The sequence below is a fragment of the Cavia porcellus genome, unplaced genomic scaffold (genome assembly GCF_034190915.1).
Source record: "Cavia porcellus strain 051 isolate PalLab524CR breed Dunkin Hartley unplaced genomic scaffold, mCavPor4.1 scaffold_1, whole genome shotgun sequence".
Classification (NCBI taxonomy): Eukaryota; Metazoa; Chordata; class Mammalia; order Rodentia; family Caviidae; genus Cavia; species Cavia porcellus.
The window spans coordinates 88,438,251-88,453,581 of record NW_026947484.1 but is presented as its reverse complement, the minus strand read 5'-3'; the positions used below and the strand labels follow the sequence as shown (position 1 = coordinate 88,453,581).

The following is a 15,331-nucleotide window of genomic DNA, read 5'->3' as shown; positions in this document are numbered from 1 at the left end:
GAAAAAATATTAATACACAAAGATAGGCTTAAAAGTATCAGATGAAACACATAACAACAAATCAATATTCAAAAAGTTCGTGTCTTGGGCATGTATGAACTATAATAGATTTGAAAAATCTAATAGAAAATGATAAGTCAGAAAAAGGGAAATTTAATAGACAATAAATAGTAGAGAACTTTATGGCCAGTAGTAATCAGAAAAATACAAATTTAAACATGATACTCATTAGACTAATAGATATTATATAGCAATAATACTTAGAGATGGAGAAAATATGGGGACGTCAGAAATGTCATATATGTCAGGAGCATAAATTATTTAATCATTTTAAAATTAGTGATATCTGGTAAAGTTGAAAAGCAAGCTCTATACAATCTAGCAAGGTGTCCTAGGTAAATATGCTCCAAAAATAAGAAACTGTACCCAAGGAAGTTTATTACAACATCGTTTACAGTACTAAATTGGGAAACTACTTAAATCTCTAATACATATCAGAATAAATTATAGACAAATTTAGTCATAACAGGAGCAAACAACTCTATGTAGATCTCAAGGTTCATATGTTCAGTAAACGACAAATTACAGAATGAAATATATATGAATATGAAAACACAACCAGAATGTCTTTCAAGTTGGCAGGGACAAAACAGGAATAGTGTCACAATAGGAAGAAAAAAGTATTCAAAAGTAATGCTGAGTTATTTACATACATACAAAGTAAGTAAAGCAAAAAGAACAAAAATTATTTGCTACTTCTGGATATGAGTATAGGCTTCTTAAACATATCCTTTAAAGAAGAGAAAAAATCAATAGATTTAATGTTTCTTTTTTTTTTACATTTTTATTTTTTAGGAAGCTCTATCCTCGAATAATTTTAGTGATTCGAATTTTTAAATTTGAAAATTTAAATTAATCTTGTTGCGACTTAGGGACTAAACTAAGAAATAGTTATAAAAGTAGAGGCTAGAATGTATCAGCCTCTACTTGAACTTTTAGAAGTTCAGCAGAGGGCAATGAAACATATTTCTAAGATCTGCTCTTTTATGTCCATTTCTATAAAGCTCTGATGCCTTTGTTAATGAGAACAACGGTATTAATGAGCTTTGCATCATTATCCATCTTGCGAATCGCTTTACATGCTCTTTATCATTTAGTTCTCACAACAGCCTGTAAAATGTGGTACTTTCATCTCAATCTAAAATACTGGGAAACTTTGTTTTTTAATATTTGTGAATAAAGAGTCTAATAGCTAGTTTACAGTGTTGTTCTAAAGATGAGGTCTTTGTATGTAATAGTACTTACACATAGTAAACTATTGATTTGAAATCAAGGAAATAAGGCTCATGGAAGTAAAAGAAAGACCCTGAAGTCACAGAACTGTTGAGGACTGGAGCCCGAAGACTGAGGATGACTCTGTGTTGCTTAACTACTGTTCGGAAGAGCAGTTTGTTTCTTTCTCTTAGAGCTCAGCAGTGAAATACCAATTTTCAACGCTCAGATTTTCAAAGATCCAAAGTTTTCCTAAAAAGTATGTATCCAGAATATTGGTAAGATTGAGAGAAGCCAAGCTCTTTTGCCTCTGGTTGTTGCAAATAAAAATTGGTGAGGTTTTTAGGTGAGAAATGCATCAATCTTTATCAAAATTTAAAATGTGCAGTCCTTTGATTGAGTAACCCTCCTTCTAGTCTTCCGGTTTTATTGTGTATACAAGTGTTCAATAACAGTCACTGAATCATTGAGCAGCAAATCAGAAACATGATGATCATCAAAGATGGGTCATTTTGAAAAATAATGCTTATAAAACAAAATACTCTGAAGCCATGAAAAAGAATTAAATCTATGAAACCGATATTGCATCTGAATTATATTTCTCTAATTTTAAAAAGCAAAAGGCAAGAGAGTGTATGTAGCATGCTAGCTTTCAAGCACAAACCTAACATGCTTGGATATGTGTATCTTTTTATCTCTCAAAAGTACTGTATACAAGAAACCGAGGGCAAAGTTTTTCTCTAAAAAATGGAACAACACATGAATAGATATCGAAGATGAGAGGAAAATGAAATTTTAATTCTGAACTCTTTTGTACCGTTTTCAGTTTTTACCATATGCATATAGTGAATTTGTAAAATAAAATGTAATAACTTTAAAAATCAGCTATAGGGCTGAGGATTTAGCTCAGTGGCACAAGCGCCTGCCTGGCAAGTGTGAAGTTGTGAGTTCGAGCTCCTGTATCAAAAAAGTAGTTGCACATTGAACCACCTGTGTAAAATGCTATGTGGAACTACCTTGTATCTAAAGCCAGCATCCTCTGTATTACTCTTTTTCCCAAAGTAAGGTAAGGACCAGGAAAACCTTGCAAGGAGGAGTTCTGGTGAGGAAGAGGAACAGGGACAGAAGAGGCTCAAAGGGAGAGCTAACAGGAATGGGGTGTGTGGGAAGAACATGAAGTCTCCAAGAAATCTTAACTTCTGCCAAGGATTTAGACGCCTAAACATTACAACACAGGTGAGCACTGGAGCTGGCCACTGGGGAAGCAGCAGGCGTGGAAAGAGCATCTGCTTAAAACTGAATGGAGTGGAGGTCTCCACATGGAAAGCTTCTTCTATTAGCTCGAAGGTCTTTGTATTTATGTTTCCAGATGGCTTCCACAAAAACGTGAGACACACTTGATGAATCTATGTCTGGGAGCTCAAAACCAGATGGCTGCAAACCGGACACCAAACAACCTTATCTGCGGTATCCGATATCATGGGGAATAAAATCGTAGGTGAAGGAGACTTTTGTGGGCTTCCCTCTTTCCTTGAGTATTTTGCTAGAGGTGAAGGTATAACGCTGGGGCTCAGGACATAAGGAGCTGGCATGTCAGGACCCCGTTTAGTGGAAGTCAGCCACACACGCGCGGACTTGTTAATGATTGACACCTGCGCTGGCAGGCCTAACCAAAACAGTGGCTTCAGCGACAAAATCATATTTCCTCACACAAAGCATGGAAAACTGGCCATGAACTTTTTTCTTATTATTTTTAAATTTGCTGCCATATGGAAAGGTTAACAATCCACTGTAGGAAGGAGGTAAAGAAATCACAATTTCATCTGGAGACTATCAAAAGAAAAATGATAAATTATAGTTGAGGAAGTAAGACTTTAGTTGCTCCTAGATGTAAGAATTAAATGTACTGTTTACAGCAATCCTGGAATATGTGATGCTTTTTGTGTATGTATCATAGATGGTTTATACAAATCCCACATTATGATAAATCCTACAAGCATTGTATTTTGTCATTGTGAGAAAAAGTGAATTGCAAAAATCATACAAAAAAGAGAAAAATAAAAGGCAATTTGATAATACCTATTCTTAGGGAAAACGCTTTGAAAGAAATTAATCTTAAATAAATAAATTTAAATAAAATTAATAACAAACTTTTCACTTTCCTAATAATTTAAAATAGTTGCTGCAAAAATACATACCGCTTGATTTCTCTTCACAAATAAGTTGGTTTTAGTTATTTTCTATCTCTTCTTACACTATTTATTGGTAAATGTAATTGTTCAGTTTCACTATACTGTTGCTTGGGAATTGTCTTCATTTACATTTACTTTTCAAAATACATTAAGACAACTTTCCAGGAATTACCCCAGACCCTAATTTATTGACCCATCTGTCAGATTAATTTTACTTATCAAGCTCCTTTGTTTATTCTTTGGAGATACTACACAGAGAATTGATCAGATTTTTTTTTTTCAAAGAAGAGCACAGATTAAATTTTAACAGATGTTGAGATACTTTAATTTTTGGAGTCTGTAATTCCCACTTGGCTTTAATGAGTTCATTCAGTGATGCTGGCTTTTACTAGACACTCTTATGTTCTCACACTTGCTTTCTCGGTTTTAAACCACAAAAGAATATGCACTAGATAGAAAAGGAGAGGCTGTATAGCAAGCTTACTGTGGGAATGGAATTCTCACATGCCGGTGGGGTTGGGCAACTGAACAACCTTAGCTGGGGAGTGGGAAGCAGAGAGAAATGATAAATTTAAAAACACTTCAAAAGCAAACTCTTCACCCTGAAATTAAGCAATTTACCCTTTCTAAAAAAAATCTAAATCTGTTTAATGGTTGCAACCATCTCTGATTATAAATAACGTTTTCGCTAGATGCTGTCTGTCAGAATTTTTATCAAAAATGTAAAGTGTAGTCTTTTCAGACTGTCATTAGATTAAATCATTTTAAGACAAATTCACAAACAAGCTTTATAATCTTGTTTTTAGTATTGATTCTTCAGTGGGAGAGATAAATGGTTAGTATCTGTTTTCTTATGTCAATGGCTCAGCCATTACATGCTTATGGTTTTAAGGTTTCAAGTGCTTGGAACTAAGCATATAATCACTTATAAAAATATTAAATATGATTATTTTTATTCCTAGGAAATATTGTGCCTGGATTCTGCTGCAGTGAAATTGACTCATAAAAAGAAAACTGAAATTCATGCTTGATGCAATATAGTAATGCATGATAATACAGACATAAAATATTAGAATTAACAATTGATATAAATTTATTTCCTAGTTTTTAAGATCCAATGTACACTATAATCATCTATTAAAGATTTTATTCTGCAAGCTTTCAAACTACTATAGGTTCTAAATCTAAGAATGATTTAATTTAAATAAGAAACACAATAGAAAGAATCTTTTTTCAGGGAAAAATAAAGAAACAAGACACTCTAAGCATTTTCTACTCTCTCCAGTGTGACTGAGACATAATTCCTACATCCTCTGTGGTTTGTTTTATACTTTGTTTTCTGTCCCCACATTTGACCTTTTCCTGCCAAAATACAGTCCCTGGAAAGGTTGACTAAGTCAGTTGCTTTTGGATGATAAATGGTAGGAAACAGCACATAAAATGAAGGTCTACTGAGATTTCCAATTATTCAAAACAGTTCATGCTTCAGAAAATGTTAGTGTGAGGGTGTTGTATTTCTTAAGTCTGTGGCTTTGAATGACCTCAAGGTATCTGCCATTGAGTCGATATGATTTACAAATCTAGCATAAAATAGTAGCAAAGTAAATTTAATTTGGATTATTATAAGATTACGAGGATAGTTCATAGGTAGAAAACTTGAAAAATGTAAAAAAAAAAAAAAAAAGAAAAACCTTAAAAAATATTGCATATTGTTGGTGGGAAAGTAATTTTCCAAAAACAAAAAATTAAGGTACCAATATGATCCAGCATTCTCCTTTTAGATATATATCCAAAGTAATTGAATTTGTATGCTGAACAGACATCAGCATTCATTTCAATGCATATAGTTTCATTGAAGCAGGAAATTAAAGTGGATTCCACAGTGAAGAAAGACCTTATAAGGAGAAAAATGATGCTTATGTCCAAATTCAGTGTCTTTCTAAATTAGATCAGTTCTATCAAATATCACCTCGGTAAGAAATGGACAGTTATTTTATCAAATGCATGTCGGGAATACAAGATTATAATTTCAATAGTAAGTACAGGTTTCTTAACATTGAGCCCTTTCATAAGTAATCAAAATCATGTTTTTCTAAATCACACTTTTAAACACATGAATTACTAATTAGAAAGTAACAAAGACACAATGAAAAGATACATGTTGTATAAGGGAGTACTCAATGAATCAGAAAATGATAGCTTATTAAACAAATACAAAGGATAATTTATATTTTCTGCATGCTATTTTTGCAAATGTTTGAAGTAGATTTATTCATCATTAGGAAGAGTAAGTGACCCAAAAGTTCTTTCACTATGGTTCAGGATACAGCAATATATAAGTATATTGGATGTGACTTAATAATAAAAACCATGTTTCATTAAACATGACAAAATTCAAGGTGTAGTGCTAAAGATCCAGACTCAAAAGGCTGCGTACTTTCTAACATTCTTGAAAAGTTAATGCCAATCTGGTCCTGTTGTCAGAAAACTGTAAGAGATCCTGAGGAACTCAGGTGGTGGAAACTCTGTTGATGGTGCTTTCACAGCACTGTAGTTAGCGTGAGTTTTACCATATGTAAATCATACCAATAAAACTGATGCAGGAAGTCTGTGTATGTAACCAGGCATCTAAACTGGTATAACACCTAGAGGTAGTCTGCGTCTTCTCTACCAAAGTTAAAATGCAGAAATTCTCTGACCCAGCAAAAAACAATTACCTAGAAATCTTTTTCTATATATTTTCTATTTGTATGCATCCATTTATTATACTGCATATAATGGTAAATAAGTGAAAGCCAAATATCCATAGAATGGATTTCTACATCAGGCCGTGAGACCCTTTTCTATGCAATGATCAAAATGCATCAGCTGAGTTATATGCAGTGTGCATATTTATAGTTTTTAAGTTATGATCTTATATATACTCATTTCTGTTCTTTAGATTTTAGACCCCCAGGAAATAGCCATGTCTGCAAGGGAGAGACAGAAAATTGAGATGGGGGAGAAATGGATGTTTAGTAAATGAAAGGAAGGAATGTGTGGTGAGAGAAACCACAGTTGTTTGTCATTGTATCCAGTTAGCACTAACTTTTTCAGGGACAACAGAAATTGGCATTCCGTCATATTGCTTCAGGGTAGGGAAAAACTACTGAGAAGCCAGACACCAGGAAAAAACCCAAAGCCAGGAATGATGACCCCAAGCTGTGCACTCTCAGCCCCAGCTTCACAGCAGTGGCAAAATACTAGCAGGGTCAACTCTCCCTCCAAAAGGGCAGGAATATTTTCAAAACGAAATAGTAACAGACACAATAAAATATATCAGATATTTAGACTCTTAGTAAGAAATTTAGAACACCAATTTGTGAGTGTAAATTCCAGTTGTCATAGCAAAAAATGATTGTATGGAATGCCAGGTCTGAAGAATAGCTTTGTTTTTGGTAAAATCTGTGAGTCTACCATGTTCTGACCAACCTAGGACTGCTCTGAAATCTAGTATCTAAGTCTCTAGATACTAGATTTATCTAAAATCTAGTATCTAAATCTAGTGTCTAAGATTTCTTTGCAGTTGCTTCTTGAAGTAAGCATCAGTAAGATGTTTGGGGATTTTCACATTGCTGATACCAGTTTTTGTGGAGGTGGCAATGATAAATTTCTGTTGCATTCTACACAAAGAAGTGAGATTAGAGTTAAGAGGTTTCAGAGGCCCAGTCACAAGTAGCAAGCCACTGACCAGCTGCTTCAGGAAAACCACTCCTTTCCTGTCTGTGGTGCCCAGTGAGGATGATCAAGACAGTTCCAGAAGTGATGCTAGCTGCCCATTCCTTTACATGTTGAGTGAAAGGATTTTTGCTGTGCTCAACTGTTTAGGTGTACATCCTCAGCATGGTAGTGTCTAGGCATTTTGCAAAGTTTAACTACATGGTACCACCCTTCTCGTCACCACCAATTGGTTTTGTGACAGTAGAAAGAAACTCCTTTTTCTTCTCAACCATAGATTTAGCAGCTGAGTACCTCCTCTGTACAAAGCCTCTGTGGAATACATAGCAATCAGGAGTGTGTACCCACTCCTCTAAGCAAGACAGAGTTTCTGCCTCAGTGAGGCTGCCCTTCTTTGGATGTTTTAGCCTTCACATTACCATTTTTAACCAAATCAGTAGCACCAGCCTTCTTGGCTTCAGATTTCTTGTCTTCAGTATCTGGTCTGTCAGCTTTTTTGCCTGCCATCTTGCAAGACGGGAAAGAGATGAATACATAATTATTTTTGTATGCATTTTGTTTTCTATTGATAATCCACAGATAAAATAATAGAAAACTATTACTCATAATGAGCAATAAACAAACATAGAAAAAAGTTTTAGTCTTCTTTCAATTATGCTTCAGCTATAATTTACTTGTATGGAAATGTTGTGGATTAAAAACTAGTGGTCAATTTAACACCAGTTGAATTAAATCAGCATGGTGCTGAGTGTAGATGGCCCACCTGAGGAATACCGCCAGCATAAAAGGAGATGTGGAGAGGAAGAGTGGGGTTGTGAGTTCTCGTAGGTCATGTCATTTGGAGCTGTTGGTTCTCCTGAAGGAGCTTGTGGAGCATCTTCCCTAATTCAGCCATTATCATTGGAGTAGCTCATGACTTGTTGCTGAGTACGGATGTGGTTCATCTTGGGGGAGCTTTGATCCTTACATGGAGCATCACTTCCTGGCTCTGGAGGGGAAAATGTGTGCTGTTTAATCTCCAGGAGAAGTTTGTCAAGCTGGCTTCCTGATACGTACTTTGCTGTTCTCATCATTGGAGAAGCTAGGGAACTCATTGTTCCTGAGCATCGCTCTCATAGTTTTCAGGGGAGCCCTGGTCCTTATTTGAGTGTCACTTCTTGGCTCCAGTGTAGAATCCTCAACCTACTGGAACAGATTCTTCAACCCCTGGCATAGACTTTCTAGCTTCCACTGATGATCTTAGGGTCTTCCCAAAACAGATATGTAAAACAGACTTGTATGAGTCATTGTCATGGGCTCTAAACCTCTAATTGGACTCATAGGAAGCACTGTCATGGAGTCTACATCTTGCAGTCCTGCAGGACATTACTATGAGATCCAGGCCCTCAGCTAGATTTTCTAAGTCTTTTGTGTTGTGGACAGATTTCCTGCACTTTCTTTGTATTTAACTCTGGAGGCCATCATAAAATAATACTATAAATTCTGTGTCTGATACATAATTGTTGTTCATGCAACCCCTTACAACTACAACAGGGAGTAAAAACTATTATTAGATTAAAATCTATACATTTAATAAATTTATGTGCATACATATTTACATATGCATTTTTTAAAATATAAACAGTAATCAAACTAAAAACTGTTAACTTTTCACTCCTACATGTCAGTTATTAAATTACCATGTCTATTTATTTTTAGGACAACACAGTATTCCATAGAAAAGCCACCTTCTATAGTTTGTTTAAACATACATCACTTCTACCTGTTTCCAACCATAGTTGGTAAACTTTTACTTCATTTAAATGTTTTTCATTATAAACACTTGCCGAGAATATATTATAAAGAGACTTAAGGTATTCATGAGAATATTAATTTTTGACATAAATGAAGAAATAAAATAACTGGATGAAAGTATATGCATACTTAAAATTGTAACAGAAACTGCTCAATTCACTTACAGTGAATTTAGTCATTCTATAGTGAATTTAGTCAGTGCTACATTTCCATCAACAGCAAGTTTATCTTCTCACACACATTTACCAACATTTGAAATTAGTAGTGTCTATTTTTTAAATTGAGAAATATACATTTTTATGTTTATGGTATACAATCTGATGTTTTAACATATGTTTACATTGTGGGATGGTTAAAGTCAGCTAATTAACATATGTATTACCTCATGTACTTGTCTTTTTTTGTGGTAAGAACACTTAAAACATACTCTTACAGGAATTTTCCAAAATACAATGTATTCTTTTTCCTACAGTCATCATATTGCACGACAGAGTTCTGGAACCTATATCCCCTGATTAATTCAACTATTGCATACTTTGAGAAATGTCTTCAAAATCTCTCATCCTTTTCCTCCCAGTTTGTGATAGCATTTATTGTATTCTCCTTTCCTGTGATCTAATCTTTTCAGAGTACAAGTGCAAATGAGAATGTGCAGGATTTATCCTTTTGTGCCTCAGTTATTTCACTTAACATAACGTTGTTCAGGCTTTCATCTATGGTGTTACACATGACAGAATTTTCATCTTATTTTTAAAAACTATTCAGAGAGAGAGAGAGAGAGAAAGAGAGAGAGAGAGAGTGTGTGTGTGTGTGTGTGTGTGTGTGTGAAAATTTTTCTTTATTTCTTCATCCATTAAAGTTGCTGTCAATGCTTAGCTATTGAGGAAAATGTTGCAATAAACACAGGCATACAGATATGTTTTGAACGTACTGATTTTACTTCCTTGAATATATAAAAAGGGAGGAGAATTGTTTGATGGAGAAAATAAAGAAAACATAGAATACATGAAGCAGATTCAAAGAGATTGCCAGGAAACTAAAAACTCTACTGAAATCTCGCATAACAGCTTGAAAGAAACTAAGGATAGATTATCTGAACTGGAGGACAGGTTTGTAATGTGGGAGCATGAAACACAGATATGTTTTGAACGTACTGATTTTACTTCCTTGAATATATAATCACAAGTCAGATTTCTGGATCATATTCTAGTTCTATTTTGAGTTTTTCTGATAAATTTTAATACTGCTTTCCACCATTTCCACCCAAAGTGAAAGAATTGCATCCACTGTTTTCACATTCTCCCAGAACTTACTGTTCATAATTTTAATAATAGTCATTATAACAGGTATGATGTGATATCTCATCGTGGTATTAATTTTCATTTCCTTGATGAATAGTGATGTTGACCAATTTTTCATATGGTTCTTACCCATTTATAGGTGTTCTTTGAAGAAATGTATATTCATATCCTTTGCTAATTTTATTTGAATTACTCATTTTCTTATTATTGAGTATTCCTTATATATATTTTATGAATTCCTTATATATATTTTATGAATTCCTTATATATATTTTATGTATTAACCCCTTATCTATAGCAGGCAGATATTTGTTCCTGTTGCAGAAATTCTCTTTTTGGGGGGAAAAAAGATGGCAGATAGATAACAGCAGCTACAGAGGCTCTCTGAGATAGCCAGCTTGGATCCCAGGAATGGTGCGGTGTGGGGAGTCCTAAGCAGAGGGAGATATACCCTGCTGACCCAGGAATGAACTAAGCTGAGAGAAACCAATTGGAAATGCAATCCCAGTGCTACAATTGGAACACCTAAAAAACTCATGGCTTGAATACCCTGCCACTGCTGTGCCTGAAATGGCATAGCTGGGATAGCCTGCTGGTTGCAACTCACCAGAGATGTGAACACTCTGAGAGCAGGAAAGGGTAAACCAAATTGGGAGCGGGGCTGGCAGGGATCCCTGCATCGACTTGCAGTGGGTGAGAGGAACCTGCATCAACCTGCAGTGGATGAGAGGAACAGGGCCCCTTCCATAGACAAAGAGGCTCCAACAGAGGACATTCTGAGAAGGGGCAGACTGGCCAGAACTAGGTGCTGCAGTGCCTTCAGTCATATATTTCCCTCTCAAGTGGGATTGGTGGGGAGCACTTGACTTAGGTGATGTCACAGACTGAGGCCCAATAGGCTAGCCCAAACCAAGTTCCTGTGCCTGGCAGTGCAACGTAATGCAGTGAAGCCTTCAGTAGGTTGACCTGGAGGGGCAGGCCCATCATAGGCTGCCCTGGGTCTGTATCTCCTAATACACTGCAGTGGGCAGGACCACCTAGTCAGCACACCTCAGACAAACTGAAACTGACAAAGAAAGAAACAGGGCCTCCTACATACGCCTGTATGGAAGGAGCAAAAATATGAGAAGAGGAGGCAACAAGAAAGGGTCCTTGGTCCCCAATCCTGAGAACACTGATCCAGGAAAGGTAAATGCAAAGGAGAATGAAGACAGAAAACATGCAGTATCAGGCATGGCACCAATAGACATAAAAGCACTATGTTAGGAACCTCAGAGACGAGTTCAAAAGTGAAGTATTTAACCAATAAAGCAAGATATAAGTAGAATAGTTAAATAAATGCTAAGCACCTCCCAAGAAAAAACAGATGGTAGAATGGGAGAACAAAAAAAGGGAGGAGAATTGTTTGATGGAGAAAATAAAGAAAACATAGAATACATGAAGCAGATTCAAAGAGATTGCCAGGAAACTAAAAACTCTACTGAAATCTCGCATAACAGCTTGAAAGAAACTAAGGATAGATTATCTGAACTGGAGGACAGGTTTGTAATGTGGGAGCATGAAAGGAAAAACTTCTTAAAAATAACAAGGAAACAAGCAGTAACAATACAAAGGCTAAAGATGATAAGAGGATCTGTAACTTAAGAATTAAGAATGTAAAGGAAGAAGCAGGGATACAAACAAAGGAACTGCAAAGGCTATTCACAGAAATAATCAAGAACTTTCCAAACACAGGAAAAGGTAAAGATGCTCAGATGTGTGAGGCATACAGAACTCCAGCCATCTACAATCCAAACAGAACTATACCCAGGCATATAATAATCAAAATTCCAGAAATCCAATATAAGAACAGAATATTAAAAGCTGTCAGAGACAAGAAACAGATCACTTACAATGGAACACCCATCAGAATTACAGCAGACTTCTCAGCACAAACCATCAAATTTCAATGAGCATGGGGTGAAATAATCCAAACTTTGAAAGACAATAACCTCCAGTCAAAATTGATATATCCTGTACAACTGCCCCTAGAAATTAATGGAGAAACAGGGTGCTTCCAAGATAAAGAGGAACTGGGGGAATTTGCAACCACCAATCCAACTCGACAGAGAATACTGCAGGACATTCTAAAAGAGAAAAGTACCAGGATTCCAAAAACAGTGGCAGAGAGGCCACAATGAATGGAGCAGAAAGCAAAATGAAGAAGACAAACTGACAACTAATGACAGAAAAAGAGCTCAACAGAAATGAGGCAAAGAAGGTTGAATATAATTTCTAATATAGATGGCCTAGATACACTAACTTAAGGGAAAAAAGAGAGAATTGCAGGCAGAGTGGATCAAGAGATCAGATCAACCAAGAAGCTCTTTACAGGAAATATAATTAGCTTGAAGAATGTCATATGGACCAAAATCAAACATGAGAAAATAAAACTCAATGTGATAGGGAACTAGAGAGTAACAGGGATAACTAGACCAGTATTTATGGATAGGTTGAACAGACAGTCTTTAATAAATGAAGAAATGTAACTATAAATCCAGCCCAGGAGTGAGAAAGTTTGGAAACACTTAGTTAAATAGGAGGTTGCCCCCCAATACAAAAAACATGAGTGTTGGGGAGATCCAAAAATACACAGTTCATTCTGGGGGAGTAACGGGAAGGAATAGTCTTCAAAAAAAAAAAAACAGCAGAAGATATAGCTAATAGTGTATCAGGAATTAAAACCCCTATTACTTGCAACACTCTGCTAGGTTGGAACTTGTTCCGTCCTAGTTTGTATACAATCACTGGATCTTAGGGGCACAGACAGCTGTCCCGAAGATATCAGGACATAGCACAGTGGTCATCTTTAATTTCCTATTAACTCAATTAGGATCCCTGTATGACTTATACTGTTGTATCATGACTGATCTTAGTTAAATCTGACTTGTTTGATTGCTGCTTATTATTGACAGATTTTATGCAAAACTGTAAGGTTGATGGTATCAAGTTGAGGAGTATAGACAACTATAATGAAAATGATAATGATTCACTACGATATCCATTCTGATTTGATTACTACCTGTTTTTGTAGCTCTACACAAAGTTGTATTTCTGTTAATCCTGTTATGTACTGATATGTTCAATTATACTTTACCTAATGATATAGCCAATTCTATTGATGATAACAAGAAACAGCACAGTGACCATGGTAGAACTCCTTATACAGCAGATTTATATGTCTTTTAATTTTATATGTCTATAGGAAAGGTTTAGTTCTGTCCTGCTTTGTTCTGTTTCTCCCTCTAATATAGAAAGGGTAGAAATACATGTTAAGACTCATGCTTATGTAAAACCTATAAACACTTTATGAGAACTGATCTGATGACACATGATGAAATGAACAAATACTTTGAAGGAAAGAAAGGGGCATTGCAGTACCCAGTGCTGATTCCAGAATGTTATGATATGAAATCCAGCAATATTATTAGTCTTTGTTCAGAAGAATTTTAATCTAATAAGTTATGTTAGGTCTCAACATAAATGAAGATATAGATAAATGCATATGTGTCTAAGTGTATAGGATTGATAGCCATAATACTTAGTGTTTGTTGGATAGCTGAACAGAACTGTTTGTAGTCTCCCTGGTTGAATTCCCATTTATATGTTCCACTTGTATATCTTGAACAATTATTTGTGGGGGGACAACATGTATACATCAACTAGTGATTTATTACTGTTTATTTTCTTTGAAATTGTGTACTATTTCTGCCCATTTTCTATTTTGTTTTGTCTTTCTTTAAATAAAAAAGAAATTGTCTTTTTATTCTATTGTTTGCTTTGTTGTGTAGAAGTTTTTTAGTTTGACATAATTGTCATCATTCCATTTTTGCTTTTGTTTCTTGTGTCTTGAGGTTTATATCTGCTATGGTTTTTATCTAATATCTCCCAAAAGCCTTGTGCTCTCATAGGCAGGGTTTTTGAAAGGTGATTGATTCATACAGGCAATATATCTAATGTGATATAGAGAAGTAAGGCCTGGTCAGAAAAAATGAGTCACATAAAGTGTGATCAAGAGGAATGTATCTCACTTCCCAGCTAATACCTTGTCTCTCTGCTTTCTTGCTGCCATGATGTGGGCATCATTTCCTCTGCCATGTGCTGTTTCTTACTAGAACTGGACAACCAGTGGACTGAAATGTGAGCCAAGATAATCCTCTCTTCCTTTAAGTTGTGGGCACCAAGTATTTGTTCCAATGACAAGAAAGTGACTAAAATAGATTTTGATCCTGGAATAGAGTCCCTGCTTTGACCTGACCATGGAGTTTAGAAACCTTTATAGCTCATTTGCAGAAACAGTTTGGAAAGGTCTAGAGATGCCAAATAGAGAAGCCATGGTATGCTGTAAAGCAAGTTAATGGAAGATTCTGGTCAGAGCTCAGAAGACCAGAATGCTAATAAAAAGGCAGATGGTAAGTCACACTCAGGAGGTTTCAGTTGCAAATAGCAACTCCACTAGCACTTGTACTTCAGACTACATGTGTTATGATCTAGTAAAAAATGTGTCTACATTTTGTTCATGTACCATGATTTCACAGGATACCGAGATTAAGAGCAGGTTAATTATTCTGGCTAATTCCCAATGTTCTCTCTATACTTGGATACTGCTTGCTGTTTCCGGCCAAGTTTATCAGGAGCACAGAGGCCATTTGAAAAGTTTTCAACCATCTAAAAAAAATCCCAGGTTCTGACAGATTCACTGGCAAATTCTACCAGAACTTTAGAGAAGATCTGAGACCAATTTTCCTCAGATTGCTTAACGAAACCAAAAAGGAAGCTGTACTCCTAAAACTATAGACCAATCTCTATAATGAACAAAAATCTTGAAAGAGATGCTGCCAAACAGAATGCAGCAAATTATCAAAAAGATTACACATCATGTAAATAAGATGCTTAACAGATGCAAATCAGTAAAGGTAATTCACCACATAAATAAAAGCAAGGACAAAATCATGTGATCACAACCAATTGATAAATAGATGGAGAAAAACATTTGACAAAATTTAGCACCCAAAC

At 35.5% G+C, this 15,331-nt stretch overlaps 1 pseudogene; it reads right to left on the bottom strand.

Moving 5' to 3' along the window:
- Nucleotides 1-6,810: 6,810 nt before the first annotated feature.
- Nucleotides 6,811-7,688, bottom strand: LOC100725932 (large ribosomal subunit protein eL6-like; annotated as a pseudogene).
- Nucleotides 7,689-15,331: the final 7,643 nt, after the last annotated feature.